Consider the following 12,909-nt stretch of genomic DNA (forward strand, 5'->3'; position numbering starts at 1 on the left):
CAATCAGAAAGCAACATTCATGTGTGAGGTAAGATAAGTATGCGTGTAGGGCTCATATGTTTCTTTTACTACTGTGGACCAATCCAGTTTTATTTCGACAGTGACCCTACTGCTGTTTAAAATAACCCTACCCAGATATATGATTCTAGGCCGACACATCCGTTTTCAATCCCCGTAATGCAGGGTGACAACAAGTACCTTTTCAAAAAGTATTTCAATATGACGCGGCCTTGAATATAACTACCAACTTTCAGCTTTCCTCGCGGACACTATATCATGTCCGCCACAAAGATGGTCATTGTCATATGGGCTGACAAAATATATTAGGTGATTCGCTCTCTTTGACACAATGAAGAAAATGCGTTGTTAATTCTTGACAATTGTTGTTTTTTTTAAAAATTGTTTTGCAATGATGAGTCACCAACACCTTATGTCAAAACCTAACTCCTCATTTCCTTTTGTCCTCTCCATCTGTGCACCATTGCTATTTCTAGAAGTTTTGTAGATGCCCTACCACCTCAGGCAGTATAGAAATATGACGCTTTAACGACAACAGGGGCATGATATGACGAGATGGCCTAATGGATCCGGCTGAAACATCTGGGTCATCGCATTAAGGCCGGAGTGAAGTCACTCCCACACACATGTACAAATGTTCGACATTTTAGATTTTCAGACAAATATTGACATGAAACATTGGGATACGTTTCCAACCACGAACACCGTTAATGGCTCTCTAACAGTGTTAGCATGATTTATACCTTATAGCTGGTAATAAATACGCCATGCCTAAAGCGTCCGATATTTTTCATGAGAGTTGTGAAAATTTAAGAGTGTCCATCACGAATGTGCGTAGCCTAAAATTTATATAAACAACGTGGAAGAGCAAAGAAAGGACTTCATCTACTCGTATGTCAATAGTTGCCTGGCATTGTTAGTTGCGATAAGTATGAAATTCCGTCATTCCGTGATTTGGAAGGATCATTGCTGACACGAACTCGGCCTAACATTTTGTTCCATTGAATGATGTATTGCACGCATTCTGAATTATTTCATTGTTTTCAAATGACACAGTATCCTAGTTAACGTAATATAGCAATAAATTATAACATTTAGTTGAAAATTATGTATATTTCAAATTTACGATGGACCGGTGGGTATTTAACGTCTCGTACCCAACTCAGACACAGTTTACTGCTACAGATTCGGAGGGTCCTTTTTATGTTCCATTAAAAGCCGAGTGACATATAGAGTATCAAGAAGCGGCACGTTTTAAGACCTTTTGGTTACATTTGCTACACGTGACTTCCATTCCGGGTACTCTGACCGTGGAGGCAAACCTAACCTAGCAATTTACATGTTAGACGTTCACGGAAGCACAATATGTACACCACTGTATATAAGATCAACTTGACTCTATTAACTTGCATCGCTGCCTATCGGACGCTGTAACAAAATATGTGAGTGTTTTAAGTGATTTTAAGCCTTAATAGTTTAAAAAATGCAACAGCTCCTGTCGACGTTCAGGAGGTAATTTTGCTTGGGTTCGAGGTATGTATTTAATCATGGTGTTTGAAATGATTCCAGTAGATTTCATATGCCTACAAACGCAACTTGAATACAGTGTAAGCTTACATGTACAGAGCATACATAACGTGTATGAGATCCAATGTGTTGTTGCTCTTTACAATGAAATGTACCAGTTTTGTAATCATTCATTCTGTTAAAATGCGTCAACGTATAATGGCCCCTACAATTTAGACGTATTATTCACTTCTGTTTTTCATTAGAATCAGATATGACCATGAAATACACCTCCTCCATCTATTAATTATTATTATTATCATGGGATATTTTGAACAGCTCACATATCCTCTAGTACATGCTCAATGCGCTTGTAATCACAAACATATTCATAATACAAACATATTACTTATACATTCCGTGTTCGAGGCGTTACACTAACTCTGTTAGTCAAATCAATGCATATATCACCAATATTGACCCAGATACTGACATGACTAAAATTACAGCCTTTCATAGCCTCACTGGCAATCCTGAGATTACTGTCACTGCTGCAAACGTGAATGTAGACATACTTTGAAAAGCATATATTGGCACAACCATGCTCCGATTGAGAACTTCACCGCAGCATGCACCAATCTGTCATTTTCTCCTCTGTCACATTATTTGATGCCAATCTCAATCAGTACAACTATATCAGTGAATGTTGTACTCACTGTTATCAATCTGTCTATTCAGTCATCAATATTAATGCATCAAGGCATTATTTATCAGTAGCCTCTGACAATGGCGTTGTCATTGGTTATCAATGCCATGTAACTAGCTATATAGACATACAAACCATCAGATGCGTTATGACTAAATATTCTTCAACATTAATATAGTATTGTATTGCTTGTCGGGAGACTCATATATGGCAACTGTATAGTCATTGGTTATCAATGCCATGTGACTGACGCTCCAGACATGTAAACCCTGTAGTGTACATACCCACGTATATACGTATATCATCATTTGTGTAGCATGACATTGTATGTCAAGAAATACAATCCTTTCAATGCAATAACATTGATGCTATCTCATCCATCTGTCTTTTTAGTTACAATGAAGCATGATTCGTCTAACCCGCACCGACTTCCTTGGTTTCTTTTAATTAAGAGACCTCATTTATCTTTCACCGTTGGTTAATTTCAATTCAATTTTAATTTTTCTGTCGAACCCCATAAATCTCTATTCAAGCTAGACTTTGCTGTAAGACAGAGATATCCGTGCATTCATTACAACGGGGCGTGTGTGTCTCCATATGTGGGCATGCATGTGTGTGTCTGTGTGCGGGTTTGTGTCTGTGTCTGTGTGTGTTGACATGTATGCGTGTGTCTGTGTGTGGGTTTGTGTGTGTGTCTGTGTGTGTTGGCATGTATGTGTGTGTCTGTGTACGGGTTTGTATGTGTGTCTGTGTGTGTTGGCGTGTATGTGTGTGTCTGTGTGTGCGGGTGTGTATTTGTGTCTGTGTGTCTTGGCATCTGTCTGTGTGTCTTGGCATGTATGTATGTGTCTGTGTGCGGATTTGCATGTGTGTCCTTATGTGTTGGCTTGTATGTGTGTGTCTGTGTGCGGGTTTGTATGTGTATCTGTATGTGTTGGCTTGTATGTGTGTGTCTGTGTGCGGGTTTGTATGTGCGTCTGTATGTGTTTGTGTTGGCTTGTACGTGTGTGTCTGTGTGCGGGTTTGTATGTGTGTTTGTATGTGTTGGCATGTATGTATGTGTCTGTGTGTGCGGGTTTGTGTGCGTGTACATATGTGTGTGTGGAGGGTGGGGTGGGGGTTGCATGTATTTGTCTGTTTGTAAAGGAAAACTTCACAAAACGTCACAAAAACCTCGCGCCATTACATGAAAGTAGCCACTGTCTTTGTTGACCTTTTATTATAATGATACACTACAAACACTATATTCCCTATCAATCACTGCATCATTTATCATATTACGTTGCAGCGTTTGTGATAACACATATAAATTCCATGTAGATGACACACCTCCGCCATAAACAACTCACGTGCACATGCAAATGCTTCATCGAACTATCATCGTCAAGCAGGGGTCAATATGATGCGTGTCAGCTCAAGACTCAGTAAAGTTTTGGAACTTGAACCCTATGACCGCAAGTTCATGGATCCTGTGAAGCACCATTTCGCTCTATCCTTCTACATCTGCGCCATTTCTGACTATCATACAAACTAAGGTGACACGTATCCACCAGGAACACTGACCCTTGTCTGTCAGTCTCTAAGGTCATCTGATACCACAGCCAGATTAGAACGACATACCCTTCATTTACCTTGATACAAAATGTGTCAGTAGTTGACTATAGACGTCTGAAACGAGAACCCTGAATCTACTGACATATTACCACCGTATATAGTGAGAAGGCATTGCATGTAAGTTACGTATACGTCAAAGACTCCGATGTGAAGGTAACCAGTTGCAACGACAAGAGGATGTAGAACCTTTTAGCCACATTGTCTGCACATGTGTATAAAACTTTCACGACTGACATCATTCTTCCTGTTTCATGCTATAATGTCATAAAAAGAGGATAGGCCCAGACGGAAAAAACTTTGGCTTTAAAAAGCCCCAAGCTTTCGCTGACGTTGATATTAAACTTGAATGGCTATCATGGCCTATACATGCTATATTCAATGTTTGTGATCTGTGATCACGCGAACCCAAACAATTAACATGTGAAAAATGCATGCCTCTGCGCGTCTCCTACCAGGAACTTCATACATGGTAGCAGAGTAATTAACTCTAAGCAGACCACAAAAGACCAACTGTAAACCGGTTTCGCTTCTGTATGAACTCCTGTAAAGTAGTTAAGCTGTCCGCATTGGCTTTGCAGACAAGCCAGTAAGTTATCGATATTTCTTGAGGCACAAGGTGATGATTATAACAACTTGGAAAAAGGGTCTTTGTTCGGATAGTGTAAAAAAGCTACATGGCGAGTAAACAGACGCAGTTTTGCGCTTCAAAAGATAATAATATATTTATGATAAATATGTCTTTTTGTACGGAACTGGAAACATCCCGAATATTGATTTCTGGTATATGTGCACATTCCTTTGTCAGGAAGACATTCGTTAGAATGAGTTAGTGGAAATAGATTATTTAGCTTTCAAGTTAGCTATTAATAGAGTCTCCAGGGAACCAATTCTACGACCGGAAAAAATAGTGTCTAAACCTTGCGTGACGTTAGCGCCAAGAAATTGAAATACTTAAAACGGTAGAGTGTGAGTATTCAAAAACAAATTGGTCCTTGTATTGGACAAAAGTGCCAACCTCTTTTCTCTGTGTAATGACAGTTCCTGTCTCTCCCCTAAACAGTTTGGGATACCAATAATTAAAATGAGACCAACATATGTAAAATGCACTGCCGGGTACCAGTACTGTTATAGAATTTATTGAAAGACTCGCAGTGACGTCCCTGTATTACTTGGTAGCTCAGGACGATTCATTATTCTCGTTTAACATGTGTTCGAATTAATATACATGCATTTTCCTTGGGAGTCCAATTATTTTGCCATAAAAGCACAAAGGCAAGGAACAAATCGCCAGGGATTTCTAATGATTATGAACAGTGCTGAGACTATTAATCTTTTGAAATACTACCTGGAACTTAACCATGTATCTAAATTACATCTCTTGACTACTTCAGGAACCGAAAGTGACAATTGGCTAAAGTCTGCTACGACTTGTACTAGGATTTGGAGTGATTTACGTGGAACGAGGGCTGTATTCTGAGAATTAAAAAAAATGAGTTATCATCTCGTAAACACGCTTAGAGTTAGAGGTAAACATCTAAGTATATATAAATACCTCCTGACACACGCAAAATAATAGTATCCCTGCTATAGGCATGTTCCACGAAACACCAGACTATTAACTCGTCTCGTCCATCTCTTTCAATTACTGTTTCTCTTTCCATGAGATAACATGTATTGTATACAGATTAAACAAAGACATGTGTAGATAAGGATAGGTTCGTGGTCAGTGTGTCATGAAACATAGGCTTGACAAATTATCTGGTGGTTATAATTGAAATGGTAAGGCTAATGTACTTGAAAGAGATCTCTCCAATGCCGGGTTGCAGAAAGATGAAATTTGGCGCTTCAAACCTGTAAAACATTCCTAGAGACTAGATAGTTTCAGGTAAACACTAGTTTTAGCATACGAATGCCATATAAACTGAATTCTTGAAACGTGTTGTAGAACGCCAAACCTCTCAATCTTGGAACCAACTTGATGACGTCTTTGAAATCCACCTTCAGTCATTCAGGTATAGCCGGTGGGGGTGGGGGTGGGGGGTGGGGGTAGCCCAGTGGTAGCCTAGTCACGCTGAAGACCCAGGTTCGATTCTCCACATGGGTACGGTATGCGAAGCCCATTTCTGGGTCCCCGCCGTGATACTGCTGAAGTACCGCTAAAAGCGGCGTAAATCCACATGAAATTATTCTCGTTGTTCCCAATGTCAAGGCATTGAATAGCATAGTCATTGTATATTCAAACGTTACTACATCAATTGCGTGATGTAAGAACTTTGTACATGTTCATCAAATAATGGCACGTATAAAAAAACAGTATGTCTAAAGAGCAACAGAAATGACAATTTCCCTTTTCTTGCATGGGTTTCTACTTTGAAATAATACTGCCATGTATTCTGGTTCAGCAAATGTCTGAATGGTACATAAGATGCATGCCTAAACATTTCCCGATCAATTGACCAGTGTGCACTGGACATTCATTGTCAGGCACTTGGGAGGTATTCAACTCCAGATGCCTTGTCAGGCTGTAACAGGTTAACAGGTACAATACCACCTTATCCCCACAGTTAAGTCTAAGGAGACACAAATGATGTCTCAATATTTACCTATTTTCAAATTCACACGTACCACGATGTATGAAAACACAGTGACGTGATATATACTTTCAGACCGCTATAGTACAACCTTTATAACATAAAAGGTGAGAAATTATGGATATCAACTTCTATATTATGAGGAACACGACGTTTAGCAGTATATTCTTAGTCTGTCATCAGATGAATAAATCGGTTGGCTCGGGTATATCACATTCACCTGATGAAGGAGTAAGAATGCATTCCGTTTTAGGCGTGTTCCTAATATCAAAGAAGTTTGCATCCATATATTATCGGTTGTTGTGCATCACATCTAAATGCCGTTCAAAGACTTTATACACTTTAGCTGAGGTTTATAGAGTAACACATTTATATTACCCAGAGTACTATGCCCCCTATTGTGAAAGGTTAGTTGATCTACGTGGTATTCAGTTTGAGAGGCTTACCTTTCAAGATCAGGTTAGCTTAATTCGAAACGTTTGTAGCCCTTAGAAATTCTTGAGCCCCATTCCTAACATATTGCGTACGATCAAAGTAAAAAATGTTTAGGGCTACAAACGTTTCGAGAATAATAGCCCTGTCAAAGTGTTTTCTGGAACACTTGGATAAATGATCAGAATCCATTAGTTGCCTTTTAATGAATTAAACTTATATTCCCATTTTGGGGTGTCGAAGAGATTGGTGTTTCAGGGTTGTCTTTTTCTATGTCTGATCCTCACTTGCTCAATCTGTATCATGTCTGTTTTAGTTCCAGTCACTTTCAATCCTGATACACATTGTCCTTTATATTCTTATCTTACTACTGTCGAGGAGAGCCTTTTCTATTTTCCTCTCCCAACCCCTCTGTTATCTATTTTGTATGTGGTCCCTAGTATGGTGACCTACCTTCTGTTGTTGGCGATCGATAGCCTGTTTGTATATTAAATTGTCTAAATAGTGATATTATTATTAATTGTGATATTCTAGTTGTTCCTCTGTCCTTCGTTGACAGATGTTAAACATTGCATATATTCCATTTAAATGTTAAATGTTCTCGTCACGATATGGCTGAGATATTGCCGATGTGAGGTTAAATATTAACTCACTCACTCTACTTTGACACACCATAAGTTGTTTCTGAATATGCTTTGATAAATTCGAAATCCGACGAGAGTCAAGAAGAGCACATGATTAACTCAAAAGATGATTTGCGAACATGTGACAAGCGACCTCCTATGATACATTTATCTGATTGGAAACCTTTCCATACATGCTAAACATCCAAGCTGATTCTTGACTTGTAAGGTAAAGTTGAAATAAAGAATTTCAGGACTCCTGAAGCACTGTTGTGGAAGAGCGAATGAAGACCATTGAAACTTGAATAAGTTTCCAGGAACTTCATGACAAGAAACGATGAATGAGCTGGACAAGTGATTGTTCCATGGACAGACTCGAACACAGCTCTTACGAGAGTTTAAAGCGCAAAGACTCAGACATGACATATGGTTAAAGATGTGATCATATCCTGTTTTGCCTGCCATGACAAATTATCGACCGTGAATAAATTCTTAGTTTTATTGACCACACAGAGGTTAAAGGGGTTAGTGTTTTGAAAAATCCAAATATCTAAGCGTTTATAGCTTTTATTCAATATCTATAGGAGCGGTTGTCCACTTGGGAAGATCAATTTTCTGCCTTCATCAAGCTTGTCATATATGTGATAGTGCACCGTCTGTGGTCGATGCTCAGCCTTTGGTGTTTCCGTACCTGACAGACATAATAGTAAGATAATGCTGGGAAACGCTGTAACTCCCTGTTTGATGATGGTGTCTGGGTGTTGTTTATAACGTGACAGGTGTTTGTAAAGAAATAATGTATAAATTCACCCGAGTTTGAGTTGGAGAAGCAGTAATCGCTGTGAACTATTTGGAGTGCTACAGAAAGAGAAGACAGCTGTATTGGAATCAAACATGAGTGAATATTTTGCATGAACTGGCAACCAGTGATTGATTTATAATTGTTAAAAGCTGAAATATCCCAGCTCTGTTGCGACATTCTGCAAAGGATCGGATCTGGACGAGACAATCCAGTGATCAACATCATGACCATCGATTTGCGCCACTGGGATACGATGGCATGTGCCTGAGCACCTGATCCCGTGAGTCGTCCCTTACGACAATCATGGGTTGCTGAAGAGTCAGTCAAAGGATACTTCATCAGCAACACTTTCCTCAACAGTAAGCTAATACTTCAAGAGATCCAATACTTTCTTCTCAAAGAGCTAGTAAGAGCAACACATCCACCTCAAAACATGCAATATTTTCTTTAGGCAATCTACGCATACAACAGCAAATCTGCACAACACGTTTTTACAGCTGTGAGCAAGTATCAACAGATATATAAGTCTTTTTGACAGTTTAGCCAGTAGTTTTAACAGATGTATCCCTTTCTTTGATCAGTCATCAAGTACTTCGCCAGCTGCAAAATGTTCCTAGACCACTGAACCAGAACAGATGCATTACTTTCTTTCCCAATTTAGCACATTTCAATAGGTGCAACAGTCTCCTTTATCTGTGCGTCAATACTTCCTCAGATGCATCACATTCTATGAATACTGATGCAATACTCCTGCGACCACATGGAATACTTCTTTGCCCAGAAAGGAAATGCTTCAGATACAACACCCTCTTTGACCAGCCAACAATATTTCAGCAGATTCCACTCACTTGGACAAGTTAACCACACTGACCAGATGCAACATTTTCTTTATAAAGACACACACGACAGTTTGATCAGTCATCCAGTAGCGTTATCCACAAATGAGAAGCTTCGCCTTTTCAGATTGGATTGAATCAGAGAGCATTAATAATTTAACATTTACATTATTCACAGAGGCCAACAAGACATAATGCGATTAACACAATGCGACTCCTGAGGCAGGAACTCCAGTACATGAACAACATTATAAATATTGTCAAAGCAACAATAAAATCACAGCTGAAAACATATTGAAACATACTTATCTCCAATGGTTGAATGTTGTATTTGTATGCACAGTGGGACTCATGTCCGCAATCAGTATTGACAATAATTCTAACAGTATATGACAAAAGCGTCAAAATGGCAAAGGACAGAAATGTTCACAATTGTGAAGAATTCGTGGATCAAGCGGTCTCTGCGTTGTTTAAATGAATGAATTGTACAAATGAATGTTTTAATTATTCAAGTATATATGTATGAACAACCATTCATTCCTCTTTTGGGATGGTGTCCATTGTCATCGCATTGTAAATAGTTCATTCTTAGAGATACAATATTTTTGTTCATCATTTCCATAGCTACTCTGCTAAAGAATAAACGCAACAATGTGTAAAGTTAATGAGTAAAAGTACATGACATATGGTGCAGATTTGTATTTAAAAAACATTCACCTGCTGCAGGAGTGATTGATGACTAGGGCGCCCCCGTCGTTTGGAGTAGGCCATCGATAATGTCTGCTAAAATGTCCCCACCAGCCACGATCTGAGGTCTTGAAATAATGGGGATACATAATCCATAACCAACCATCCCCGAGCACCAGTTATAATCATGTTTTGTTTAATGAGCTGGGCGCTTCCGGGTACGCCGTTTATTGAATATTATGCTGCAGTAAGTGCCCTGGATCTTGCATGCATATGTCACAAAGAATTATGCATGCCTAAAACCTGTTCCTTGTCTTAGCCCTGTTAATCATACAGCTGCAGGTAGATTGACAAGACGGCACAAATGACCAGCCCGAAAAACAAAATCACATAATCAAAATGACAGTTTAGTCAATTTGCGGAATGCATTCATTACTGCCACAATGATAACAACGTTGTAACAACGTTAATGTTCAGATGTTCAGTTTCTGTAAGACCTAGCTGGTTTAGCGTTGGATGATTGTTGAAAATAATTGATGCATCTGGAAGTCAAAGTTTTTTCATCAATTTGTGTCTCGAGACGTGACTTAGTCATACATAAAAAGTAATGTATTTGAGCCTGTACTCGACATTGATGTAGCATTAATATCGAAGACGTACGTGAATTCAGTAGTAAACATATTTCAATACTCCCAAAACACATCAAAGGAAATTATGGCAATTTCGTTGGAGTGAATTGGAGGGCATCATATTTCGGCCACTAATCAAAGGCTTTCCTTGTTTCCCTGCCAAGATCGACACATCGATAACGCAATAAGCACATCGCTGAATGTTACACCAATACTAGTATTGGATCGTTAAACGAAGGGGCATCCTAACAGGTTATCTTGTTATGCGTTTATCAGAAGCAAACAGAATGAACTTGGATGAACCTTGACACAATTACCTAATGTGTTGACGGAAAAGACGTTCATATATGCTTGGGGCATGTGCTGAAACAAACAAACACCCCTTGCTACAATGGATATCACTTTGTAAGATCACACTTTTTGTCTAAGGAGTTAACACGAAAACATTCTGTGAGTACAAATATACGAATATTGTATACATCCCCAGATTTTAATTTGTGGAACATATAGACATTATTCATGAAGAACTTAACACTGTGTTGTTAATATTAATACCAAGCTAGCTCTGAGATGGTCAGTTCTGTGTGCATACCATATGCACGCATCAACCACGTATTTAGATGAACATTTCTTCGTCTTCTTCCTTAGACGAGCATACTGAGATATAATGCCCAACAAGAAGCCGCATCCCCGACAAATCAATATATTTCTATCATAGAAGCGTGTGTTGAGTGTGCTTTGGGAAATAACCCTCGGAAGTATTGTATCACCGTTTTTGTCCGTACAAAGAACTGTTTTTATCTTGTGATTAGGATAACCACATGGTCTGTACACTAGTTATTGTCGTCTTGAGCGAGGACTCTCACACACAGCAAAGCAGACCATAAACCCGTGCCAGATTCTGACAAGCCGTTGTACTGAAACGGAATTCCCAAAAGAGTTATCCCCCTTGTATTACCCAACACGTGGCTGTGGTCTAATATTTAAAGAAGTCAAATCATTAATGTAAAGTTTATCTTAATTCAACAACAAGGGAATGTTAAATTGCCCTTCCCATTGAGTTTAATACTTTCACATTGAGATAACTGTCAACGTAAGATCCAATATGTGCATTAGCATGTACGCATGTACGCGGTGAATGGAGCAGTGACCGTATAAAACTGAAGCTTGTTCTTAATAGATATATTGTGGGGAGAATACAGAAGATCGATTTCAAGCTTGTCTGACCGTTGGAATAAGCGTCCTCAGTGTAGCCCATACTCGCTGTCTGTATAGCGAGAGAGCGTGACACATCTGACTTCTTGGTTGTAACTTCAATTATCAAGCCTCCCGTCTCGATCAAGCAAACCAGGGTTTGAATAAGTACGTCGTTCTTACATATGGTACAGAGACAACAATAATTGCCAGGAATTCTTTAAAATAATGGTTCGTCAGCTAACACCAGTTCATAAGACCGCAGAATCCAACATGCGTCAGACAGTTTCGGTCGAATTGATGAAATGTTCGCTCAACCCACATTGAAATATTGACAAAGCGGAACCAAACTCTATCTTACATGTCTCCCATCTGAGTTCATAATCATATTTGTAGAATTTCCTGTGTACAAAAACTCGATCCTGTATTTCTAGTACATAGGCCTGGCTGTGCAGTCCCCGCGATAGCTCTTGTACATGATCTGCAATGAGCCAATTGCGTTAACTCACTCTACTCCTAATCATGCAACCTGTTTACATTGTAATGTTTGTAAAAGTTCCAGCAGTGTGTAAGATATGTGCACACACACGTATGCAGCAGGTTACGCACCAGCAGTGACTGGACACAGACGTGTGATAAGACATGAGACGTTACACGAGAAAGCACTAAAAACAACGGACCTAAAGGCATGTACTCACCTCTGCTCTTCTATCGCTTGTTTCTAGTAAAGTCCAATATAAGAACATCCAAGAATCTCAAAAGCAATAGTGTTGAGAGTACTGTTGAATAGTAGCAGCACCACGATGGAATCAAGTTGGCTTTTGTAGTGATCACGACGAAGGTTTAACGATCTTTGTTATGTGCCACCACGTGAGTGATCGATCTCGCATCCATTGAGGAACCCATCAACAAACAGAAGGGCGTGTAAACGAGAGGTGCACGAAAGTTTGTGCAGTCGGCGCTGGGCGTAACACTAGGCAGTAGCTACAGTCACATATGTGATACTGCGCAGAGCCTAAGCATGATACTTGTAGAGAGACAGGGCAGTCTTGTGTACTCCACGCCGCTCAGGATAAGTGGCAATACACATTTCTATGCTCATGAGCTTGCCTGGCGCCTTCTCGCCCATGTGGTTCAACGAAAGATTTTCTATCATATTCTTGGAATTATAAATCGGAGAAGATGATCAACAAAGCTTCAGCGTACGGTCCATAATGTTTGCTGAAGGTTTTGATTCCAGTTCGTGTCATCGTGGAATCGGAAGTAGTATG

General features: G+C 39.4%; 1 protein-coding gene across 3 annotated transcripts in view; it reads right to left on the bottom strand.

The window, feature by feature from the left end:
* LOC137286985 (suppressor of lurcher protein 1-like) overlaps positions 1-12,641 on the bottom strand; it is a 563,849-nt gene extending 551,208 nt beyond the window's left edge. For all 3 annotated transcript variants that reach the window (XM_067819057.1, XM_067819056.1, XM_067819055.1), the window contains exon 1: positions 12,337-12,641. The gene's annotated coding sequence lies outside the window, so the exon portion shown is untranslated. The remainder of the gene's footprint in view (positions 1-12,336) is intronic.
* Between the last annotated feature and the right edge of the window lie 268 nt (positions 12,642-12,909).

Source organism: Haliotis asinina, chromosome 6, assembly GCF_037392515.1.
Source record: "Haliotis asinina isolate JCU_RB_2024 chromosome 6, JCU_Hal_asi_v2, whole genome shotgun sequence".
NCBI lineage: Eukaryota > Metazoa > Mollusca > Gastropoda > Lepetellida > Haliotidae > Haliotis > Haliotis asinina.